The sequence below is a fragment of the Zonotrichia albicollis genome, chromosome 3 (assembly GCF_047830755.1).
Source record: "Zonotrichia albicollis isolate bZonAlb1 chromosome 3, bZonAlb1.hap1, whole genome shotgun sequence".
In the NCBI taxonomy this organism is placed as follows: Eukaryota; Metazoa; Chordata; class Aves; order Passeriformes; family Passerellidae; genus Zonotrichia; species Zonotrichia albicollis.
Window position 1 is genome coordinate 39,858,147 of NC_133821.1, and position 25,381 is coordinate 39,883,527.

The window sequence follows — 25,381 nt, forward strand, 5'->3', positions numbered from 1 at the left end:
TTTTTGCGAGCTTTGATTTGAACTGAGCCAAGAATTTAAATAAGAAAGGAGATAATATATGGCTTTGTATAAAAATTTGTGAAGTTTCAAGTACTTCATATATAAGGCTCCCAGAAAATCTGTAGTGTCCTATAGTTTTCTTGTCTTTATTGAGACATGACCTAAGTTTTACTCATCACTAAAAGATAATACAAAGGCATTTTAGTCTGTCTGAGTGAATAAGTGGCTTAACAGTGAATGAATGTTTTTCTGAAAATATTGCAGAGGCATAATGCTACCTTTTAGTTAGATAGTCAGCCCTTGTTACACAGAACATGAAGAATTATAGTGCTGAACATTTCAGTTAATCCTACACTCTATTGCATCTAATGGTTAGGAAAGAAAAGTAAAGTCCTCCTCTTGTAGAGAGCTGTGTCATCACCTCAAAGCCCTCACACAACTTGGAAAGTCCTTTTAGATTCCCTCTTATGACTGGTACTTTCGTAATTCATTCCAGATATACTGCTGGATGGGATATGGCTCTCCTTCCTTTTTTATCCATCCTACATTACTGAACTGTCTGGTCTCTCATAAATCCCTTTACTTGTGAAAGAATTCCACTGAGTGGAATTCAATGGCTTCTCCAGTTCAGGTTCATTGAAGCCTTTTTTCTGCTGCAGCATAGGAATTGCTCCCCTCTTTAGACATTACTTTCTACAATTTTTTTGCCTTGATTGCAGAACAACTTTATATGTGTGTCAGAGTGGTGGCTTCATTCTGCAATCATACTCACAGAAGTCTCACTATGTCTAATACAAGTTTGGAAATGTCCATTCCTCATCTCATTCCTCTCTTTTCCAGTCTGAGCATCAACGGCTGGAGTGCTGCCTGCTTTTTTGACACAGCCTTCCTCTTACTCAGCAGCCCTTCCTTACATGCTATTTCAACAACCCATTTCTGAATCCTGTAAAAAACATATTCAATAGCAACCCACAGATTTCTTTTGTTTCCCTGAAATCTCAGCTGAAATGTATTGCCATTCTGCCTTGATTTAGATCCCTTTCCTTTGATGGGTATTATTATCCTATAAGATGGTTGAGGAGGCAGTTCTCGTGGAGAAATACAAAGAAAATGAAATCATAAAAGTTCTCTGAGCGTAGCCACAATACATATAGGGAAAGATAATATGCACACAGAATGGGAGATTATCTTTCCTCTCCTTTCATATATTCTACTTAGCCTAAATAAGTAGGCTGCTTCATTCTTAGTACTGGATTCTGATCACAGCTGGAATGCTACCACTGGCATGCGATTGTGGTAAAACACAATTAAGGCATCATTATATTGAAAGAGAAAGTATCACCAAAAAAGAAAAATGACACAATTATTTTCCCAGTCTTTTGTTCATGGAGATTTGTTGGTTTAATTTGATTGATTATCTGAATTGTTGTAGTTTTACTTTAGTGTTAAAGAAAATATATTGCTTTGGTGTCTGCATATGGAATCCTAGGTAAAAATTCCTCTGATATGTTGGTGTTTTCCTTTTGAAAAACCCTTTTAAAATAAAATAAATCCTCTACTTATTAAACATCCACTTTATGTGCTCCTCCTTCTGCGCAATAAATCTTTGTTTTTTGATTTGTTCCTTGCAGCTTCAGCATTTTGAGGAAATGCGGTCTTTGACTTTCTACTGAATTCCTGGAACTGGCATTTATGCAAAATATATTTTTTCTCTCGGAATTCAGTAAGCCTAAAATGGTTTTGGAATTGCCAAACAAGAGCAGGTGATTTAAATGCTCTATGGGAAAACATCAGAAATTTGGTGATAAACCTCCACATCTCTTTGTTCTTATCTTTCAAGTCTTCCTCTTTTTCATCCTGCTCCTCCTCTGAACCTTCACTTTTTTCTTCTCTGTTTTCTATATACAATTTTATTTTCTAAAGCATCAGCCTTCTGGGGCCTTCACACTTGACAGAGTGACTGTGGCACCACGGGAAGTCATGTCAGACTCTTTGTGGAACAAAAGACAACCAATTACTGTGTCTTCAGAGCTGCAGTGGCTGCATAACAACAACAAAAAAAGCCACTAGAAGAAATGAAAATAAAGGAGAAAGAAAGGGGTGTTTTTGGTGTCAAGATATAAAGTAGAGTGTTGGGCTGAAGTTGGGATGAATGCTTCACATGAAGCAGTGGATTCACCCTGGCTGGATGCTAATACCAACCAAAGCCTCTCTATCACTCCCTCCCCATCTGGACACGGGAGAGAAAATACAGCCATTTCTAATGATCCATCCCTTCTTCCCAATGCCAGCATCACTTTTCTCTTTCTCATTGTCACTCATTAGGTACTTACTACTCATCTTTAGCTAAAAAGTCTTTCTGGTTCAGCTTTCTCTTCATTATCTCTCTTCCATTTCTGCCCCTTGCTTTCTCCTGCTGCTTCCCACGCTGCACCCTAGTTAGCTTGGTTCTTTCTGGCTCTCTAGATCATCACTTGCTATCCTTTTCTCCTCTCAGGCTGATGCTCATCTTCTTTAGGATATTTTATGCCACTCTGGGTGTGCGCTGCAGCTCTGAAGTGGGAGTAAGTGTAATTGATGTAGGAAGAGATTTTCAAAGGAACAAATGGTAGCCGGGTGTCAGACTCTTGATGACTCTTAATGGAAGCTTGGTTCCTGATCTGTGTTTATGCCTTTTAACATGTCCTCCATGCTTTTTGGATTGTAAAACACTTTCAAGAATCACTGAGAATCAGATGCACTATTAGAGTTTCTTTTGACTTCCCAGGAGGAACTTTCTTGAAGGCTAGCTAATAAATGCTCTGTTCTGCTTTGTTGGCTTTATTCCCTGAATTCAGAAATCATCTGAGGTGGTGGCCATGTATCTGCATTAGAAAAAAATCAAAATAAATTATAATTTTAAGATTTCAAGTAAAGAACTGTTTGTTTGCATGGAGGCTGGTGTGTAAATAACCTTTATTTCCTATCAGGATAGAAACATTAGCAAAGAAAGGAGGGCTAAGAAGAATTTCCATCTCGACGTTGGAGGAAACACAGTGAGCCAGGGTGAGGAAGCTGCTGGAAGAGCTCACCAAGCCATTTTCTGTCATTTGCCTGGCTAACCAGGGATGTCCCAGGCTGGAGGTTTCCCAGTATGACACTCAAGAAGGATCAGAAGGAGAATTTACAGGCCTGTCAGCCTGACCTTGGTGACAGGAAAGGATTCAGAAGCAGATCATCACCAGTGGGCTGCAAGTCCCAGGAAATAGAGGCTTCCAGTGTAGGGAATTTTCTTTCAATACAGTTTCTACCCTACTACCAAGAACAGTTTAAAATCCTCTTTTCACTAAAATTCCTCTGCATTTTTCAAAAGATTAAAATGTTTCTGAGTAACCACATTGCAATTAAGCCAACACACTTTATCTGTAGTTGCCAAGGTTCTCATTTACACTGGGATTCCTTTAAGATCCCTTTGTGCGTGCAGCATTGCAAGGTGCAGTTATACTTCATTATTACTCACCTAAAGTTCCTTAAAGCACCAGAACAGTAGAAAAGCACTATTGTGAAAGTATAAATCTAGCCAAAGTACTAAATATACTTAATTCCTATTTGCATTATGGCCCATTTTCCTAACTTTGTCAATATTAAAAAACAACAAATTCTCTTTGCCAACTTCTTAAGGCTTCCTTTTAGGAAGAAAGCAGTAGCAAAACTATCAGTACAAATGAAAACTTGTCCCAACGTCCACATGTTTGTTTTCCCAGATCCAATTTAATCAGAGGAAGATGACAATAAAGCTCGTTTTCAATTAAATCTGTTCTAGTAGATTGACTGTGTGCTTGTGCATACGTGTGTATGAACAGCCCCTGATGTTTCAGGAGCTCCACAGCTTGGCTCCTGAGGGTTTCTCACTGCCATGTCTATGATAGGATGACGACAAGGGTTATCAAAACAGGGCTGGCTGAAGAAGTCTCAAAAGGGACTCTTTCCTTGAATTGTCTCGCTTTTTTAATCTGATCTGGTGATTGTCACAGCAAGCCTCAGCTTTCTCAGTTATCTGGAGTAGGAAAATTTTAAAAGCAACCTTAAGAAACTAAGTATTCTTTTATGATTGAAAATATAAAGTTGCTGTTCAGCAGTATGATATGTCTCCATGGGCAGAAGGTCTTTCTAAATGATTCCTGGCAGATGTTTGTCCAGCCTATTCCTCAAGGAAGAAGATGGACGTTCCACAACTTTTCCAGACCATCTGTTTATTTCAGCAGCTGATTATCACTACTTTTAAAATGTTTAATTTGGCTCTCCCTTGTTACAGCCTGAGATCTCTACTTGTCTTCTATCTATAATTAAAAAAGGGTTATTGGTTTCCTCTCTGTGCCAAACTGTTAGCAAGTCTCCATGTCTCTTCTCAATCCATTTAAGTAGAGCAGAGCTCACTCAGTGTTTCCCATAGACCATGATCTCTGAGCCTCTGAAGATACTTACTGCACCCCTGTGAATTCTCTGCAGCCTGTAGGTTTTCTCAAATGAGGGAATAAAAATTGACAGGGACCTTCTCTGCCTCAGAGAGAATGAAGGACAGCCACACTCTTTACTTTTTTATTTTGCCATTAAAATGGCAAAATAAATCTTTTATTGAAGCAGTATATGACATGGGAGTTTGAATTTTGCCACTGTTTCATGCAGGTAGAACCTGATTCACACCAAATTAATCTTCTACTGTGTTTATACATCTGGGTTGTATGTCTTGGAACATCAATTCACAGCTCGGAAGAGAAAAAGAAAGCTGGAGAGGAGAAAGAGCAAAGGTAAATATAAAATTTGTTTCTGTCTAGTTTGTGTTGGATAGATCCTTGTTAATAAATTTAATCTTATTATCCTGATCCTCTGATAATTATTTATGAATGTGATATATTTACATTAATTATGTGAACATAGCAGTTTGAAATGCTGGCTAAGGCTTCTGCTTATTAAGCTAGGAGTTATCAGAATTTGAGACTATAACCTGTACTCCTAAATTCCTTCCCAAGTTTGCTGAGACAAAATGGTCTTACTTGATTCTTGTTTCCACATTCCATATATGGTTCTGTGCTGTATTTTCACAGCATGGTTCTGGTAGCAGGGGAGGAGCTACAGGGGTGGCTTCTGTGAAAAGCTTCTGGAATCTTCCTTGATGTCAGACAGAGCCAATAGCCAGCTTTAAGAAGGACTGGCCACTGGCCAAGGCTGAGCCAAGCAGCCTCTATGGTAACACATTCAGGAAGGTAAAAAAAAAAAAAAAAAAAAAAAATCCAGTAGAAGTAATTGTGGCCAGAGGAGAGAATATACTCTGTGGCCAGAGTGAGAGTATGTGAGAGAAACAGCCCTATAGACACCAAGGTCAGGAGAGAAGGAGGGAGAGAAGGTGCTTCAAGTGGAGGAGCATAGATTCCCCTCAGCTCTTGGAGGACCATGAGAGAGAAGAGATCCCTGCAACCTGTGAAGGAGCCTCATACTGTGGCCAGTGGATGCCCAAAAGAGATGTGAGACTGCGTGGGAAGCTTGTGCTGGAGCAGGCTCCTGGCAGGATCTGTGGTCCTGTGGTGTCAGGAGCCCACACTAGAGCTGGTTTTCTGGCAGGACTTGTGACCCCATGGGGGCCCTACACTGGAGCTGCCTGATGCAGGAGCCCTGCATCCCGTGGAAGGGACCCATGCACTTTGGAGCACTTTGTTAAGAGCTGTAGCCTGTGGGACGAACTGCTATTGAGAAGTTCATGGAGGACTGTCTCCTGTGGGAGGGATCCCACTCCTTTCCCTGAGTAACAGCAGAAAAAACCGCAATGAGCTAACCCCCATTCCCCATCACCCTGCAGAGAGGATGCAGAGCCTGTGAAGGAGGGAGGGTTGGGGGAGGTGTTTTAAAGACTCTTCTTGCTTATTATCCTACTCTAATTTTGATTTTTAATAAATTCAATTAATCTTCCTAAGCTGAATCTGCTTTGCCCATGCTAGTAATTGGTGAGTGATCTCTCGCTGTCCCTATCTCAACTCATGAACCACTCTCCTGTCCAGTTGAGGAAGGAGTGATACAATGGCTTTGGTGAGCATCTTCCAGACAGCCAGGGTCAAAACATCCCAGTTTCTTCTCTCTGAGTTAGTACTGAGTTAGAAAAAGGAAAGGGCCTCTGAAGATTATTAAGGGATGTGGTGGGACTGGAAGGCAGCTGATCACTTGCTATTTTTTTTATTTTTCATAAAATCTAAGGTAGAAACTGATGGACCAGGAGACACAAAAGCAGCAAGTTCATTTTAGACTAGTGAAACATTCACATCATTGGAATTTGTCCTACGTTATTCTAGAATGTAACTGCAAATTATTAGGCAGTTTCTATGTTCCTCTCCTTAGGTGTTTAATCTCACTGGTGGATAAAACCTACCCATCTCTATGGAACTTCTGTGCATTTCATCAAGAATTTTGGACACTTTTAGTGTCCAAAATAATCCAATTTCACTGCAAATGTTGACTTTCTGATCAATGCTACAGGACAAACATTGGAGCTTTTAGCTTTTTTTTTGTAGATGTCCAGGAGGTAAAGAGAAAAAACCTGCTCACTTCAAATAAGTCAAAGTTCTATGCTTTTGTCTTTGGGAAATTTGGGCCCAAAGTCACACCAAATCTGAAACAGACTGGAACCTGAGTCTCCTGTATTCCAGGTACATGCACATTCACCAAACTGTTCTTGTTTTGAGCATAGTTCCCACTGTAGATAACAGAATTACAGAATTCCAGAATGGGTAAGCTTGGAAGGGACCACAGTGAGTGGTCCAAGTTTCCTGCTCAATCGGGGTAATCCTAGAGCATACGGCACAGGATTGTGTCCAGACAGTTCTTGAATATCTCCAGTGAAGGGGACTCCACGACTCCACAACCTCTCTGGACAAGCTGTACCAATGCTTGGTCACCTGCACAGTAAAGAATTTCTTCCTCATATGCAGCTAGAACTTCCTCTGCATCCATTTCTGCCCATTGTCTCTTGTCCTATTGCTTTGCACCTCTGAGCAGAGCCCGGAAACATCCTGTTGACCCCCTCCCTTCAGATACTGCCAGACATTGATGAAGTTCCCTCTCCGTTGTCTCTTCTCCAGGCTGACCAGGCCCAGCTCCCTCAGCCTTTCCTGGTAAGAGAGATGTTCCAGTCCCTTAATAATCATTGTTACCCTCCACTGGACACAGCACTCCAGATGTGCCTCACCAGGGCTGAGCAGAGGGGCAGGATGACTTCTCTCGACCTGCTGGCAGTGCTGTTCCTTAATGAAAATGAGGAACAAAAAAACTGTGTCCTATAATTTCCTGCTTCTTTCCTTTGGCCAAAATGGTACTTTGGAGTTAGAAGCTAAGATGTAAAGGTCCAGATGAATCCAAATAATTCAAATAAACTGCTGAAAGGCACCTAAGCTGACCAGAGCTGTGGACTTGAGTTCCTCCCTACCAGAGGGTTTTTAATAATATTCATGTCGAAACTTTATGAAATATATTAATTCTCATTATATTTGAACTCATCTGGGACTGTTTATATCTGCAATGAAATGTATTTTCTTAGAAAGTAAATAAATTCTAAAAGGAGAAAGCCTAGTAAAATATGCATGGTACTTCCTTCACGCCACCTACATTTAAGATCTAAGTTAATCTGCTGTGTGAAGAGCTTTTATATTTTCCTAAGGAAAAACACTTTTCATTAATGAATATAGTAAATTGTTCATCATGATACTCAAAGGCCTTGGATCTGCATAAAGTTAGGCACAGTGTACTAATGGATATACTCATTTGATACTACCTCTCCTTGACAGAATTGTGAAGGCTCCCTTTGAATTTCCATTCATAATGAGTGGTAGCCTCCCTACATGACCAGAGCTGCTGAGGTCACAGTAAACCTATTTCTCACTGCCTTTTACCAAGATCTTATCAGTAGAGCAAAGAATAAGAATCAGAGAAAGAAAGGGAACTGGATGTCTACAAAGCTTTAGTGTCTCTTGCTGCGACTCCCTTTAACCTTCACAAGATGAAATTAAAAGATTACAAGCAGGCTAGCAAGTGCCCTTCTGTTGCCCTGTACATGAATAATTTTATTGGCATTACAGCTCTGCTTCCCGTAGGCCCTGTGAGCAGAGCTGCTGCTCCTCACAAAAGGCACCACTTTGTTCACCTGCCAGGCTCGCTGGCTGCCACTGAGGTTCCAAATGTAAATCAGTGGGAACATCTGAAGTAGCAAATTCATTTACTTTATGGACACCATTTATTACCAATCACGTTATTTCCTGGAAATCCTGAGTATGGTGGCCCAGCAGGACTGTTGCATTTTGTTTGTGAGAAAATTCTATTGTCTCTCTACTTACACTCTTGTCCCTCTTGTTACTCTTGTTGCAGTGTTTCTGGAGAAGATGATCTTCCATGGAGCTGAGAGAAGAAGGGATCATCTTTCTCCTCTTTCACTTCCACTGGAACAAAAAGGGGCAATACCTTGCTGTACTCTGTGTCTTTGTTTTTAATCTGCCCAGCTGCATGCAGTCATAGAAACCAGTTTGGAATTTTAATACCTTCAATGTTGTGCAAGCAAACGTCTTTTAAGTTCTCTCTGGTTTGAAGAGCTGAGATAATTTTGAGCTGTAGTGAGATGCAGCAAACAGATGTGGGACCTTTCGTGTGTATGCAGGTGTAAATTAACACTCTTTCACATGCTTAGAAAAGAGAAAAAATTGGTTTTTAAATTCTTTTGTTTATGTCTCTGCAGAGCCTGAGTTGTCCCAGTCAGTCCCGGGGATTCCCTGTGTTGTAAACTGCAAATACCAACAAAAATTGGCTGTCCCTGCTGCAAAGAGCTCAGTCTGCAAAGTCAAAGCAAACAAAGTAAATAAAGGAAAAAGAGCTGATGCCAGCAGTAAAATTACATTCCCAGTAAGAGAGATCTTAGCAAGGTTTTCAAAATAACCCAGGCCCTACTCTAAACAAGTCTGTGCCTCTACCTCCCCTAGTCAAATTAAGTCTCTGATCAGTAGCCAAATATGATGGTCAATAATTTACATCAAAAATGCAGGTATAAGAATCTGTTCTCTTGTGCTGTGGGTTTCAAACTGCTACTTATTCATCCTTCCTACCATTCCTGTCTCTTTCTAATTTTTTCCCAGTGAAAGAAACAGGTATGTTTCCCCATTAGTGCTGCTGATGCATTTCTTTGGAAATAAAATCTGTAGAACTCAGCAAAACCAAACTGGTAAAGAACAACAGTCAATTTATTGAATGACGAGTTGGTGTATGTGCTTTCTTCTGGCACTCGTGAGATATTCAATCTCTATCACACACTTTCAGACATTATCTCTGGCACAGCCCAAATGAAGTCCCAGATTCTGAACCTGAGGAATCTGGGAGACTTGGTAACTCACAGAAAACCCACTGGTGGCTTTGTCAAGGAGAGTGAAATGGTTTTTGATAGTAAGGCTCGTATTCTAAGCAGATTAACTAGTTTATTTAGGTTCTTTAAAATATATTCCCCCAGCTCACTGCAAGCACAGCAGCCAATTATAGTGTCCCCAAGTGCTCCTGAATCTCAGTGCTGCTGAATAATGAATTGTTTACACTGCAGTTAAATGGAATTTAAGATCACATATTCTAGTGATATAAAGTCAGTTTGTTTCAATATATCAGGAGTTTTTATTAATATTTCTCTCCTTTTTAAGGAAAATAGTGGATTTTTAAGCAGTACATTTGGATTAAAGACATTGATTTTGCCATCTGAAAATTTTGAGTAATCCTATTTCAGATGAAAATTTTATATAAAAGTGTTTCAAATAGAGGTTTTATGGAATATTCTAGTCTGTGTGAAACTCTAGAATTTCAGTGTCTTCTGCAGAAAAAAAATATTGAAAGTATAAGAAATTTCTAGTTTATTAATTCTGTTATTATAACAGTTATAATTTCTATGTTTCTTGTATAAATGATTTTAACTCTATTTCTAAACCATGTAACGAAATCAGCATTTAAGTAACCCTTCCATTAATTTCACATATAGAGAATATCAATCTATTGAAAAATTTTTCTTTGGTTACTTTCTTTGTCTTTGAATCTGACTTAGTGATAGAAATAACCCTTCCAGGTTCCATCAGTCATGAAAATTTCACTGTATTTTTGCTCACCCCTGTGTCTAAGTGCACAAAAGAGTGTTTAGAGCAAAAGAGAGATCCATGAGGGTTAGAAAGATTTCTTTTCTCTATTCTACTGGCATTAGCCTATTGCTCGTAAAGAAAAGAGTTGTTTTCCCTTTTTATCTGAAATGGGAATACAACATCCACAGCAACATGCTGTGCTTCTGCAAGATACAGAATGCTCATAGTGAGTGTATGAACCAGGCTTCACTTAAACAGTGTTCTGTTAACAAGACATTAACAAGGAATCACAGTTTTGTGAGCTATCCTGCCCCAGCCAATTACATACAGCAGCTTTGGCACGGATAATGACATAGATTGGTGAGTGGGAGTTTACATTTCCATTAAAGGTTGAAAAGGGTTCACTAGTCCAAGCTGGTTTTTCTTTGAAAATATCTGAATTATACAACAAATGCAGAAGAACGATCAGTTATTAATAACTGTCTTGAAAAATTAAAACAAAACTGTGAAATGATAACTGTACAGCTAGATGTAAAGAATCCATTCAGATGCAACTTGCTGAATTATGAAGTTAGGACAATTTTCTTTTAAGTTTCTTGATAATCTACATTTGCCCTTGAGAGTCTCAGTTCACAGGATTACACAAACTTCACAGCCATCACGGATAAAGAGAAAATTTCTATTCCTTCAGTTTAGGGATTGGAAGAGTTAGAGTCTATAAACTGTAATATATCAAGGAGCAGAAGGCAAAATGAAAGACTCAAGCATAATTTATTTACGTGTAATATATAGCATTTCATAAATTTCAAAATAATATGAAGTATTCTTTTTTAAAATTTCATCAGGACTCTCACAGCTGTCACAAGTCTGGAATGTCAGGTGGTGTTTTAGAGCCGGGAAGAAAGCAGAGGATACAATAAAACAACCCTTTAGCAAGAAGTACTTGCTATATGTCCCTGTATACATTACTAGCATTTTGATACGAAGCAGAGGATTGAATTAAATGGTGCTCTAGCTCTTTGAAGGAAATACAGAATTGATTACCTAAACCATTATGCCCTCAGATATGCATGCTGAATTCCCTTTGTGCTGAATGCCTATATAAAGCCCTGAGCACATGGGAATTTTGAGGTTAAATTGCCATAAATATTTATGGATACAAGTAATAAAAGTAGCCTTTCAGATCTTAGATTTCATTCAGGTGATGACTCCAAACGGATATTGCATTTGAAAGCTGCAATTTGATAAAAGAGTATTTTCTCCCATCTTTTTACCTCTCTTGTCTTTATTGATTGTGAGCTGTTTGCTGTAAGGGCTGTCTTTTATTAAATAACTCTACATTGCCTGGCACAATAAAACCTTGACTTTTTTCCTGAAGTCTCTAAACACCATAGCAATGCAAATAATTAAGTTCAATATCATTAATTTTGACAGTGAGGAGAGTTCCCTTCACTACAAGTATGACTGAAGGATATTTATATTAATTAAAAAGACACTGGAGTTTCTCTTGGTCTAAAATATGTGTGCACATGTGAGTGTGCATTGGAGAAGGATCTGTGGTGGCATAAGATAGTTTATCTTCTTGGATGAGTCAAGATGAGAACTGGGTGGTCAAGGGAATGTACCCCGAGAGGAGATGTTTGGGCTGCAGGGATACTGCAGCTTGGGCTTAGATAGAAAACATGTGAATGATCTCATGGCTCAGTGATAATCCAGAATATTGTTCAGTTGACTTGCAGCTCAGTGGGAAAGATTGCTGACTGGTAAATTCAGAACTGTCTTTGACTCATACAGACTCCTCAGGTGTATGAGTCTGGCCATTCCTCAGATGGCTCAATAGGTTTGTGATATTTATGAGGAGAATTCATGTATTCACTCTCAAAACCTATTCTTTCTCCTCCTCAGTTATTACCTGAACTGCCTGGCATAAAATAAGCTAAATCTATCCTACTAAAAGCACTATGGATTGTTTTTTGAGAGTACATTTTGTATGTAGTATCTGCCAGAGGTGCTTCTGGTGTTGGAATTAACTTACTACTGTGTGCTCATAATAGTTTCTTTTCATGATTGTACTGTGCCATTGAATTATGATGTTGGCTGATGGAAAAAAACCACTACACTATTGCTAAGAAAAAGATAATACATTTTGATAAGTGAGAATACAGAATGGTGGCTTTTTTTTTTTTTTTTGGCAGTGATTCTTTGTCACTTATCTGCCTTTTCTTTAAGTGGCTAGCAGCAAGTGAGAAATTTTTGGCTGCAGTTTTATTGCAACATGTGGACTGGAGAGACATAGCTTGAGGTTTTAATTCAGATTTTTTTTTTATTCAAAGCTCTTACAATTTATTTGGTCCACTTGAGTGATCTGCTGCCAGCTGAATTAAAAAGGTTTGTTTAGACCCAGTGAGAGAGGAGTAAGAGCTCATGACAGAATGCTTGGAAAAACAAGAACTGTACAGTCAGAGTGGACTAATTCCTAGTTGGGCTACAACACTGACTTAACTCATCATGCCACATAAGTGCTCTCTTCTTCTGCTGTTTCCATAGAAGATGAAAATAGTAAACTACTTAAATGAGCACAACCCATCAACCCTATTTGTGAATGCAAGTTTCTCCAAAATTTGGGATTAAGTCAAAGAGCTGCCAACTAAAACTATTAATTCCATCATCCTGAAAGGAAATTATTAAATTAAGAAATAAAGCTGGAAAAGATAATAAAAGGTCTCTGAGTTTATCTTGCTTTCCTGAGGATGAATTAATATTTGCCTAAGTTGTTCATGACAGATGTATGTCTAGACTGTTCTTTAAGTGTTTGAGGGTATGGACACTTCTTCTTCCTTATACAGTTTGTTTAGGATCATTCTTGAACTTTATATTTCAGAATTTTTCCTAATATTTAGACTTTACCATCCCTCCTGCGATGTAATCCTGTCTCTTCTCATCCTGTGCATAAGTCAAAAAAGTAATTGATGCTGTATGATAACATGTATGGAGATTGTATGTGAGAAAATAAAACACACTTAGGAATGCCCACTGGGGACACATGGGTACTCAGGAATGACTTATTATATGCTACTGCTTTAATTGTAGTCTTCCTTATGAAAAAAGGTCTATATACAAAGTTATAATTCAGGGACGGTGCAAGGGCTGCTGAATTCAGTGGAGCTGTTTTACATTGACTTTCCTCTTGCTTTGCAGCTGAAAGATGAATTAATTTTCAAAGTAAGAAGTGATTTAATCCTCTCTCCTGGCATGAGAGTGTACCTTTACCATTACACTTGACAGCTATGTCTGGTGTTTTCTAGAAGTTTTTTTTAAATGGAATTGGCCTTCCTTTTCTTCAAAGGGAGAAGGAATTTTTCCCATTGATTTAAGCCAAAATCAATACCCTGCTTTGTCATTAATTTTCTTGAGATCAATAGGTCATTTCTGAATTAAAATGTTGTCATAAAAATGTAAGCCTGAATGTACATAGCAGGCCCCCATACAAGTGTAACTTCACTGAGATTTATCTTTATCTACAGCAGTAATTAATCAATTACCTGTAGCACTCCTCCTCATCTCTGTCCTTGATAATCCCTGTACATTACAGGGAACAAATGAGCAGAGAAGTCAAGTGCAAAGGCCACACATTAATGTATACATTTTCTGACTATACAGGTTTGGAACAAGAGAGCAATCTGTGCCTCAAACATTTTTGCACTTATCCATTTGTGGGAAGGATGTGTGAAGTCAATTGATATATAACTTCTCTCACAGCTGGGGTATCAAAATCAAGGAGCCACTTCTGTACTGTGCTTCATGATTCTTTCTAGAAAAATCTATCCCACAGTCTTCTGCCACAGAAAGAGGTTGATCCTAGTCTGTGTCCCTGACTCAAAATGACATGACCATGGGTATCAGATGACTATGCCACAACCCCAAACTAAACCTCATGTGATATCAAAGCAGAGGAGAGAGTATTTAGAAACTCAGTTTCAAATTATTTTTCAGTGAATCTGTGTTAAACATCCTTGGAAAAACTCTTTCAAATGAGAAGATATCTGATCTCTTAGGAAAAAAAACCACAAGTCTTTCATGAGCTGTCTTCATCCTTGTTTAGCACATGCACAAAGAAAGCAAACTCAGATTATTAGTCTCTACATAAAATTGTCAGTGACAGAACAAATTATCCACTTGAAGAAACCCAAGTAGAAAAATATAAGGCTGACAAAGCAGAATTATGGCAACAAAAAGACTCCTGTCAGATGTCCCAGAGTAACAAACAAAAGCTAAGTAGAGACTGCTCCCTGAATCCATCTTACAAAAATTACATGCTTAACAGCCATCTTTTGGGACCACTGTGCTCCTTGATGGATGAAGTTTTGTGAAGAAGGATAACTTAAAAAAGACTACTGTATCTGCAGGGCCCAGAAAGCAGCCTTGATCAGTCTGCAGGCACTGCTCAACTGAATGTGTTTTATCCTTTGTCTCTGGGTTGAGATCTCTCTTCTAAACACTTGCAATTACCTTCCAAAAGCTGTGAGTCCGTGAAAAGAGACATAGGAATATGATCTTCTTGGCTAAGGCCTTTGTAGAGGAATTTATACAACCACACAAGGCTAGGAGCAATGAGGTGACACAGACAAAGATTCACAGGTGGAATCTGCCAGTCCAACACATTTTCCACCAGCACTAACTTACCGGTACTCTAAACTCTCTGAAACAGTAGCAGTGTGTGTGGATGTCTGGGGGGTGCCAAAGAGTGCAAAGAATGCAGGAGTCCTTCCAAAGCAGCAGGAAGGAACTGTTGCAATAGTTTTTTGTAGTCACTTGAAGGTTTGGATTTTCTTGGACTTTGCAATGTGTGTGTTAAAGGCCTTGGGAATCACAAAGGTTGCCTGTAATAAGTGCTTTTTCTGGTCCTGAGCCTGCATGTCTGGCAGCCAGTTAGCAAATTTGCAGTTTCCTTCCTGTGTGAGCATGCTGAATTAAGCCACTGCTGCTCCTGCACTACCTCCCGCCAGGTGCCAAGCTTCCTTCTTGTACTTCAAATGCTAAAAAATGTTATCCAGGAGCTGCTTAGTTATAGGACTAGCAAAGCCTTGAATTAGTTTCCAATATACTGAATTAAGGAGAAAGGAAAACAAAGGAACAAGTGGAATATTTGTTCAGGATCAGTGAACAACCACTGACTCTTCCCAGGCATTTAGGTCCAGACTCCCAAGAGGATTTAGTACTAACTTCCATTAAAATCAATTTGGATTAACTCCTTTTTAAGAAATTCAGAGTTTAGAAAGTAAGAACTTCACAACAAGGATCAATGCTTTCAGACACACTAAACTCGAACAAAGTTGCTGCAGGAAGTGTGTTATAACTATAGGTATTGTTGGGGCTGTTACAGAAAATTATTTATGAAGACATTTCTGTCACTGACAGAGTGACAGGGCTCTCTCTTGATTTGTTTAATGACTCATTTGATTTCATATCAATCCCAACAAAGTCAAAACACATTCATCCACAGTGGGTAATTTTTGAGGGATATAAAAGGAGAGTGAGAAATAGAAGGGCGGATGCAATCAAAATATTAGAGAAGTAAAATAGCTGTATATTTCAGAAGACAAAGTATCTGCAATGGTGCAACCATTAGATGTTCCTGTTGAGAACCCATAATTGTAGAGACATTGATTTTCTAGGATTCAAAAGATGATAAACACTTGGTGTTTCCCTCATTCAGTTCCTGAAGTTTAAGAATTCCCACTTTTGGGGAAAAGGCCCTGGCAATTCCCAGAGCTGCTGTGTTGTTCATCTGCATGTTGGGGCACTGAATAAAAGAAAAACAGTGAGAAAAGCCATGTGTGAATGTAAAAATGTTGGTGATACTTAAACCATATTTCCATCGCTCCTAAGTTATACTAGAAATATATATATATGACTGAAAAAATATTTGTTCCACATTAAATTCAATATTACTCTCTCAGCTCTGAAGTCTGAAGGGTCCTTCTCACTCTTCTGTCCTCAGAGAAAGGAGACTCACATTTTCTCCTCAGTTCTGATGCACTCTGAATGCTGAGTCTAACACAAGAGCTGGGCTGGATCTGAAAGACAGAATATCTGCTCTTCTCCTCCAGAGATAAAGCATTCACCAGATAAGAGGAGACAGCAGAATGCGTTCATCTTGTCAAATGACACTTTAACTGGAGTACAACTTCTTAACTGCTGTGTTTGTACAAATTTAGCATATAGAGTGATACTGGCAAGCACTCCTGGAAATTTTTTGAGCTCTATCATGTACAGCGTATCTTTCTCCTCCCAACATGTTCTTGTGCAATCTCTGCAGGAAGAGGCAGATCATATTTATTTCAATGCTATGGCTTGGGTTTTTAATTTGCTACAGTGATGGCTGGGGGTGACAGAAATCACCACCAGTCAGTTTTTGTTCCATGCAGAGCAATGAGGGCACCACCCTGCAAAAGATCACTGAATCCTCGTCAAAGAGACATTTGAAGAAAGGGAGTGGTGTGACATAGAGCTTTGGCTACTTATGGAAGTCAAATCTGCTGGAATTGCTATGACCACATTAACCCAGATTCGGTTTCCTTCATACTGTTTATATCCTAATCCATTTACAGTCTCTATCCTTAAAGTCATCATGATCACCTTGCAGTATTTTCTATTGCTCTCTTTACCAGCCTAGACAGCAACACATGCAAATGAAATCTAATGGCACAATATTTCAGACAATACTTTAAAAAAGAGTCAGTGAATACATGCAACCTATTACCACTGCATAAGCCTTTATTCCCTTGGGCAATTCTATAAATATCAGCCTATTTATTTCTCATTTAGCTCAATGTCACTTAAAGTGAATCAGACCCTTAACACTGTTTCATATATTTATTTATGCTGACCACTACACTTATCAGTCTCACTTTCACAGAAAGCCAGAGTCTTTGTTGCTGCTGGAGCTCTAACGTGGGCAAGGCTGAGTCAGGAGGACATTATTAGGAAGACCTGGCATCCATGCACCCTGCATCCTGGCAAGGGTCTCGTGACACCTGCAAGCCTTACGTGTCTCTGTAAAACACTGGTGGATTGTGTGGTAGACTGGCACACAATGTTAATTAAGGTATGTGGTCTGTGTAGTCTGTTGATACAAGCCACTTTGTGTGCGATTTTTTAGGAGAAAGCCAGTCAGTTGGATGAAATCAGAGCAATTAAATATCTAGTCACAAATGTAAAACGTAGCCAACCCACCAAACATACACAGCAGCTATAAATAACATGCCAAAGAGAAAGAGGCCCCTAAATACTTAAAGGGTTGAAAGCTATCAGTGTCCTGGGCAGCATGAGGGAAGATTGCTGCTTCTTTTTGACATCTAATAATAAAAAAAAAGGAAGAATTCTTGGCTCAGAGCTTTGCAGCCCAGATTACAACCCAAACTATCTGTATACATGACAGAAAGTGTTTTTTCTCCCTAATGGGCTTCAGTCTTTTCTTGGCACATCCTTTAATAAGAGGAAGAGTGCTGTACTTTGACAGTTTTGGCCTGTTATGAGTTTCATAGGGTAAAATGTTGCTGAAGAAATAAGATGTTAAATCTGATGTTCTGCGGCCTTAAAAGGGTTCAAAATGCAGGTGTTGCACAAGGGAAGGACTACAGAACTTGACAAGGAAACTGACAGTAATGTCAGAGGCTGCTGTTTCTGAGACTGGTTTTGGTGGAGATTTTTGGAGATCTTGAATAGCCTGGGTGATACAAGGGAAACAAGATAGAGAAACACTTCAGCAAGACACACCAGATTTTGATCTGGTTTCAGACAAAAACTTAGTACATTCCTGTATACAACATTCAACACAGAGGGGTATACACACTCAGAATATCAATGTCTCTGCAAATACCTGCATATATTTATAGCTACGTCTGTCATATATCCTCTGTATAAACAACCTCCCAGTTAATACCCTACTTTCTTGCGATATCCCTTAAAAAAAAGAAGAAATATAATGGGAATATGTTAGTTCACATTTATTCACAAATACAGAATTTCCCATGCCTTAAACTCATTAATGCAAAAGATAAGAGCACGTATTCTTTTCTGATCCTTTATTAAAGGATCAAAATTCTTGCAGTATTTTACCTCTTTGCATTACAAAATATTGGCAGGACAGGAGGTTTCATTTCTTGAAGACAATCTGAAGAGAAAAGATGCTGCCTCTGTATGCAAATGAACATTACTTGTTCAATGGCCACTCAAAAGAAAACAAAAATGAAAGAGCTAGACTGGGTCTGCTGGTTTAAGGATTGTTACAATTCAAAACCCATTTCCCTCAGTAGCTCACGTGGTGCTTCTGCAGGTCTTCCCCTATCATCTGCCTCCCTCCAGGAAAAATTATGAGACACTTTGGCTATGGCTGAGATCTCAGGGAAGTGAGTCACATTACAGTTAGCTCATTTATTCAGAACAGTATCATAGTCTTTTGTTCTGCTTTAATAAAATGCAATTATTACACTGTCTCTCGTTGTGATTAATTCAAACAATGTTTACAGACAAGACATGCTGCAGATATCTGCTGGTATTGCTGGTATTGCTGCCCAATGAATTTAACCATGGCCTTCTGCCACTTGTAATTACAGATCCATATCTTCTCTCTCTCTGTCTCTCTCTCCTCTTCCCTTCTAGTTTCTCTGTATAAACCAAACAGATTTCTGCTGTGATTCCTAATGGAGTGGTGGTGTCTATACTTGCAGAAAAATTGTCTCCAGGATTAGTTCAGCTGTGCTATGAACTGAATTCAAGAAGCTTATTTGCAGTGAATAGCAATTACAGCATTATTGAGTCTATGAGTGTGTGAACAATGAAACACTTTATACTACAAGATGACATTTCTTCTATTAAATGCAGTTTAAGTATAACCCTTTATATAGCTCTGTCTCCTGTAACACGCTGAGACTACTGATGGTGATAACTGCTCACAACAGATTATTTTCCCTGCACTCATTTGGGTAGTGGCAGAGAATAGAGGTAAAAACAAACTGAGTAAAAACTTCCTCCAAAAAGCTGATCCAAAAACCTCTCACTCTGAAAGAGATTAGATGCAAGTGTTGCTAGTTGAAATTATCTGGCTATGAGAAGTTAGACAAGAATGTTAAATGGTGTCTTCTTGTCTTTAGATGTGACAGTTTGTAATGAAAAATAAAATATTGGAAAGGGATCCATGTGCTACAGTGGGCTCTGTACCAGGTGTCCTGAAATGCTCTACTTCCCTCACTTGTTCTTTCTTCCATTTCTCAATAGCCTGTAGAATCCCATGCCCAGGCCTGACATTGTGGTCTTTTTTTTTCAGGTGAGCAGACTCATATTAAAAAATCAAAAACAAACAAAAAAACCCACAAACAAACAAACAAACAAAAAACCAAAAAAACCCCAAAAAACCCCCCAAAAAAACCCCAGCAGATTTCAACACCAGCAAGTTCTACTACTTTCAGATATTCCATTGATGCAGAACAAAAGAAAATAGCCCTGCCATTTCATCACAATGAGCCAGTATTCCAATGTTCTCCAGCCTTGTACCCAAAGTATGAGACTGAGAGTCCTTATCAGTTCCTGGCTTTTAGTACTCTTTACAGTGAGGTGCAAAAGAAGGGTGATTTGAGCTCTGAACACATCAGGCAGAAGCCAGCTACTATGAAAAAAAACCAACATTCATGCTGCCAAGACACTTATCCTTGAACTTTTAAAATCAACTAAAATCAACTATTCAAGACAGCACTGTTGAACTTCAGGTAGTATCCTAATATAGCTTTACAGCCTTTGGCTGAAATTGGCTGACACACAGCAGCATATTCAAACCTGGGTAAAGGACATTTTCTCTAGTCTTAGCCATCTATCTGGCCGTGCTCTTGGTAACACATTATGTTCATTAATGTGATTTTGACAGCATTTTTAATCTTTGTCTCATCAGGGTTTTTTGCTCCTGTGTTTAAGGTTGTTTCCTTTATTTTATTTGATCTTAGATTCCGCAACTATTTCTCTTCTTACAGTGTGTTGTTTTGCTTTTGACACTGGCATTTCTTTTCTGAAACATTATCACAGTCATCTCATGGGAATTGTGGTTCAGGCCTCCCATCCCATCCCATCCCATCCCATCCCATCCCATCCCATCCCATCCCATCCCATCCCATCCCATCCCATCCCATCCCATCCCATCCCATCCCATCCCATCCCATCCCAGCCTCCAGTCTGTGTTTTCTCTTTAACAAGCATCTCCAACCATCAGCAGAGAGATAATTTTTCTTGTGAGGAGGAAAGGCACGTAACTGTACAGAATCAGAGGAGTGTTTTATAACTAGTGGACAAATTCAGAGACTAATAGACTCTTTCTGCTGTCTGAATCCTATTTATCTCTAAAGGCTGAGAAAATAAAATTGATCTGCTTTTGCCATGTTTTCTTCTTTCTTTTTTTTCTTTTACTTCCTTAAATGTGTGATATCATGTAATTGCAATATATGAAGTTTGGAACCACTTCCTCTGCCTCCCTCTATGACACACAGATTTTGCAACAGCAGATTGGGAATAAAGGGAGAAATAAGCAACTTAGGAAAAAGACTTTGGATCAAATGCAAATGTACCTAGAAATATTAATTTTCATATATGGCTGTTACATTTGAATTTAAGAGAAAACCCCAGAAACTATGCCAGCAATATTCCTACAAACTGAATTTGCTCAAGGACTCCTTTGAGCATCAATTACTTTCATTTCTATTACTATTCTTTTTCTTTTTAAACAAGCTGAGATTATTTTCCTAGAATGGTGTCTTGTCCTGTGGCCATCTAGAACAGGAGATACAGCCCAGTACAGCCTGAAATTTGGTTTATAACCTCACTCTCCTTGTAACTCAGGGCGAGGACAAACCTGATCAACTGTAATTTTTTTTATTATTATTTTTGGCCATCACAAGAAAGCAATTTCTATTCAGCCTGCAACCTGCAGTCAAGCACAAGTAAACATGATGGTTGTGGAGTTTTATTTCACATTTAAGCCTTTATTACCGAAGGCACAAGTCTGAATGCATCACATGCATTAAAGCACAAGCCAGTTCCTGCTGCAGGTGGTGAGCACTGTGAGCTTGCACCTCTGGTTTCTCATTTTCAGAGGAACTGCTATGCAACCCTCAGCAGCTTTAGCTCACAGTACCTCAGTTTCCCCAGCTGTGAAATGATGACAAGGATCAGGTGTTGCCAGCTCAGGGACAGATTCTGACACCTTCACCCAGAACCGAGGGGTGGGATCGATTTCAGCCTGAGGAAAGGGCAGCAGCCTCTGGCCATTAGTGCTTATAAAGCAGACAGGCTCTTGGCTGATGATTTAGATTAGATTTCAGTGCTGAGATATTAATATGAAGGGCTCTTCAACACGATTAAAATAGATTAGATAAAGAAAGTGTTTTGAGAGGTTTGGGTAAGCAAGATGCAGAGAATCCTGATGATGGTGGGAAGAACATTTCCAAGGGTGAATAATAAGCAGGAAGAGAGGCCCTACTGGAAAAAGACAGCAGGTATTGTATTTGTGTGGTTTTTATTCCTTTGATGCTTGAAGTGGAAATAAAGCAAAAGGGGAAGACACAGTCCTGGTAAAATAAAAACACAGTCTGGGTGTTTTTCTTAAACTCAATATGATGTTATAAAAAAAGTATGCCCTCTTTTCCCCCTTTTGGAGCTATTTAGCCTTTTTGTTTAATCTTTCATTCTTATACCATTCTATTATTTTTTAAAATAACCCTTTGGAATGAAAAGTTGAGAATTTTCACATATTCTAAAAAGAAATATTTTGGCATTTTTAAAATTGCTGGCATCCAAACTGAACTGTTTTATGAATTTTCTTTTTTTTTAGGTCTTAATTGGAGTCATGCTTAACTTAGGATTTTATTCTTTGCAGAAAAAGAAAAAAATCTTCTTTCTGTTCAAAGTTCTGTTCTTTCCTGTGCAAAGTGTGTGCGAGAGAAGATACTTGGTGTTGAATACATGGAGCCTTTTTTCACTCAACAAAATACTAGAAAGTCCTTCAGGGCCTAGATCTCTAAAGAAATATTGGCTGCTGCTTAAGAAATTGACTGCTGCCTAAGAAATTGACTAGTACTAAGCATTTTGTAGCTATGTCTTAAGTGTCCAAGAAACATAAATGCAAAGGTATTTGACTTTGCAGCCTCTGGAGAAGGCAGTGGTCCCTCTTACAATCAGCTGCTGCACAGCTGCACACCTCCCTTCACTCTTCATTCATTTTCTTAAAAATTCAGTGTGAATGCTTCACCTTCAATTGATCAAAACCTCACAATGGTAGGCTAAGGATTTCACACAGGCAAATGATTATGTTGTGTGGCGGGTGGGAGATTGATGGCTGTTCAAAGGCCACAAAGATCATGCAAACCTCAATATTTTTCCAAATCCATCAAAAATAACCCCTTGAAAGCTCTCTGCTATTCAGGGACTGATTTTTCTTGATTTCAAGTAGAGGTGAACAAAGTTTGTAGGAACTGCAAGAACGGGCAAGCATGGAGCTGATGGAGATGAATCGCTCATGATGGAATGGGCATGGAAAGACCTAATCCCATGATGACAGAGGCTTAAAAAGGAATAGGGGCAGTTTGCAAAGTAGGGACAAATTTGGAGTAGGAGTGCAGAACAGGATGTGTCCCAGAGCTCTGCAGCACCTACCAGGTCTCTTGCCAGGCAATGGTTTGGGAATTACCACGAGACTGGCAGGGAAGAAGGTCCAGGTCTCCTCACTGCCTGTGCCCTGCCCAGGACTCTCAGTGGGAGGAAAACACTTTCTGATCAGACGGATCTTATGAGCCACAGAAACACATCCCAACAAAAAATCAACTTCTGGCAGTGGAGCACAGCAATCCCTCTCTGTCTTACCCACACACACCATTACACCGTTCTCCCAGGATGATCATTACCAAATGGAGTTGGGAGGGAGGGAAAAGAGGCCATTTAAATTATGTGTATTAAAAATGAATATTTTGCATTGCATCTGGAGGCATGGCACAAACCTTCTTCTTCTCCCAGCCACCTCCCTGAGGATAAACAGTGCTAGCTCCAATTCTCAAGTCCAGAAGAAGACACAGATCAAGGTGCAGTAGCTTTGTTCAAGCTATGCTCTGAGGATCACACTGGCCTCTGGAAAAAAGTCTTATTTGCAAAAATTTCTCCTCAGATTATCTCATTTTTCATTTTGTCCACAGAAAAAAGAAGTCTAATGAAAGGTCTCAATTAAATTAAACAAGGAGAGAATATAACTTCAAATATTTATTTTACTGCCTTCACTTTGAAGAGAACAGGAATGATGAAAAATAAGTGATATTTTCAAAATTCTTTTACATTGATATTTATCAGATATATTTTAACACAAAATATTAGTTTATTTCAGAAATGTCATTTGGCTAAAGCAAATTAAAAAAAAAACAAAACAGGAAGTTCTGCATGAAATTTATTTTTGCCCCAGTAAAAAAGTATGTCCAGTTCAATCTAATTGGCTCTTTCCATTGAGTAGCAGGTTTGTAAACCAATCCTAAAATCTGCTTGGATCCTAGAAAGGTGGATCAAGAGTCTCCAGTTTGTCTGTGGCATTGCCATTTCTGTTCATTTTCCACAAAAGCCACTCCAATACCATAATGATGGGTGCAAAACCCAATACATTTGGACTCACAGTGGGTAATAAATGCCTGCAGTGCTCATGATGATCCTTTGAAATGCTCCTGTTTGTTTTGTCCTTCATGTCCATGATTTGCCCTGGTCTTCCACAAAACCACTTCCTTCCCCCCTAAGGTCCAGATTCTGTGTCCTGAGTCCAGGGCTTATCCTCACTCTCCATGATGTTGTTTGTGAGAGGGAGGTGAGAAGTTATCTCAGATGTGCTATAAAAGGGAAAATGATGGCACAAACATATGTCATCCTGCTTTCTCTGTGTAATCTCTTCAAATTTCAATCAGTTCAGTGTGCTGCTGGCAGTAGATGAAAACTGGGTAAAGAGACTCAAAACATCCTGTCTTGTTTTTTTTTGCCGTGTAAGCTGATCAAAATAACCCAGAGGGTTAATGTATAAAAACATCTACATGATGTCTGGCTGTGTAACAACTGTAGGTAGTAGAATTATTTAGGCAGGCTGGGTGTTGGCCAGAATGTCAAAGGATGCATTTTAAGTGTCGAGCAATTCCATTTCATTAAGGAGCTCATTGATATCCTTGCCCACTGTGGCTGAGTACCTGCAATGGCTCATTGGTTTTTATCAACAGCCATTATGAAATCATTGCTCTGCTTTCATATTTCTCAGGGACGTTACTGCTGACCCAGGGAAAACAATAAGGGGTCAGAGGAGCGATGGTGGGTGTGTGTGTGTGTGTGCATGTCCTGCAGGCACTGCCTGGGAGCTGGGGAGGGAACAGGCAGGGCTGGGGGTGCTGGGGGTGAGCAGACACCTCTGCTGGGTCAGGTGTCGAAATACAGGTGAGGGCTCAGAGGGCCGAGGGAGAGGATGGCAGATGGCTTGTGTGTTTGCTGGTCTGAGCATGTGAAAAGGTGTCACTGTTACCTTGGTGTGCCTCTCAGCTGCCTTGTTCTATGCACCAGGCGTGAGCTGCAGTGACCCACCTCGCTCTCTGTTCTACCAAAGCTCTTCATCACTCCGAAGCGTTCAAGAACCCTTCTTATCCAGTCCTCATGAGACACCTCAATTTTGCCTTATCAGGTATTTCAGAGCCCTATTCCAGTTATTAAAAGCACAATTTTTACTACCTGCATTTACATTCAACTCTCAAATGAGAATGATTTAGTTTGAATTATGCACATAACACACATGCTCAGTCAAACAAATGTAGGAAGATTGTTTTTATAATTAAATCTTTTTTTGTAAAAAAAGAATGGATCAAAGATTAACCTATTGAAAATTCTTCAGCTATTAGTATTTTTAAACCATGAAACTTTAATCCCTCCTATAACACAAACCAGGGCTTGTAAGTACAGCTATTGTGCTACCCTTGCTAACCCAAGATGTGATTTTACCTGGGTCCTGAGACACAAATGCTAGGAACAGGCTGACTGATAAACCTGGAGCACTCTGAACCCCTTCACACCAGATGTACATGCAACATAGTAGTCTGTCACTCAGAATAAAAATTAACTTTCCGGATTTTGACATCAACCCTTTTTCAACAGTCTCACACTGATTTATTCCTGTTGAGAGGATGATCTGGCAAAATTCTTTTAGAGTTGTCATGAAA

General features: G+C 39.2%; 1 long non-coding RNA gene across 4 annotated transcripts in view; it reads left to right on the plus strand.

The window, feature by feature from the left end:
* Positions 1–13,373, plus strand: part of LOC113458760 (uncharacterized) — a 69,910-nt gene extending 56,537 nt beyond the window's left edge. For 3 of the 4 annotated variants that reach the window (XR_003379307.2, XR_012579486.1, XR_012579485.1), the window contains 2 exons: positions 4,666–4,787; positions 8,386–13,373. This is a non-coding gene — a long non-coding RNA (uncharacterized LOC113458760). Of the gene's footprint in view, positions 1–4,665; positions 4,788–7,023; positions 7,140–8,385 lie in introns of all 4 variants that reach the window. The other variant, XR_012579484.1, reaches the window with a different exon arrangement.
* Positions 13,374–25,381: the final 12,008 nt, after the last annotated feature.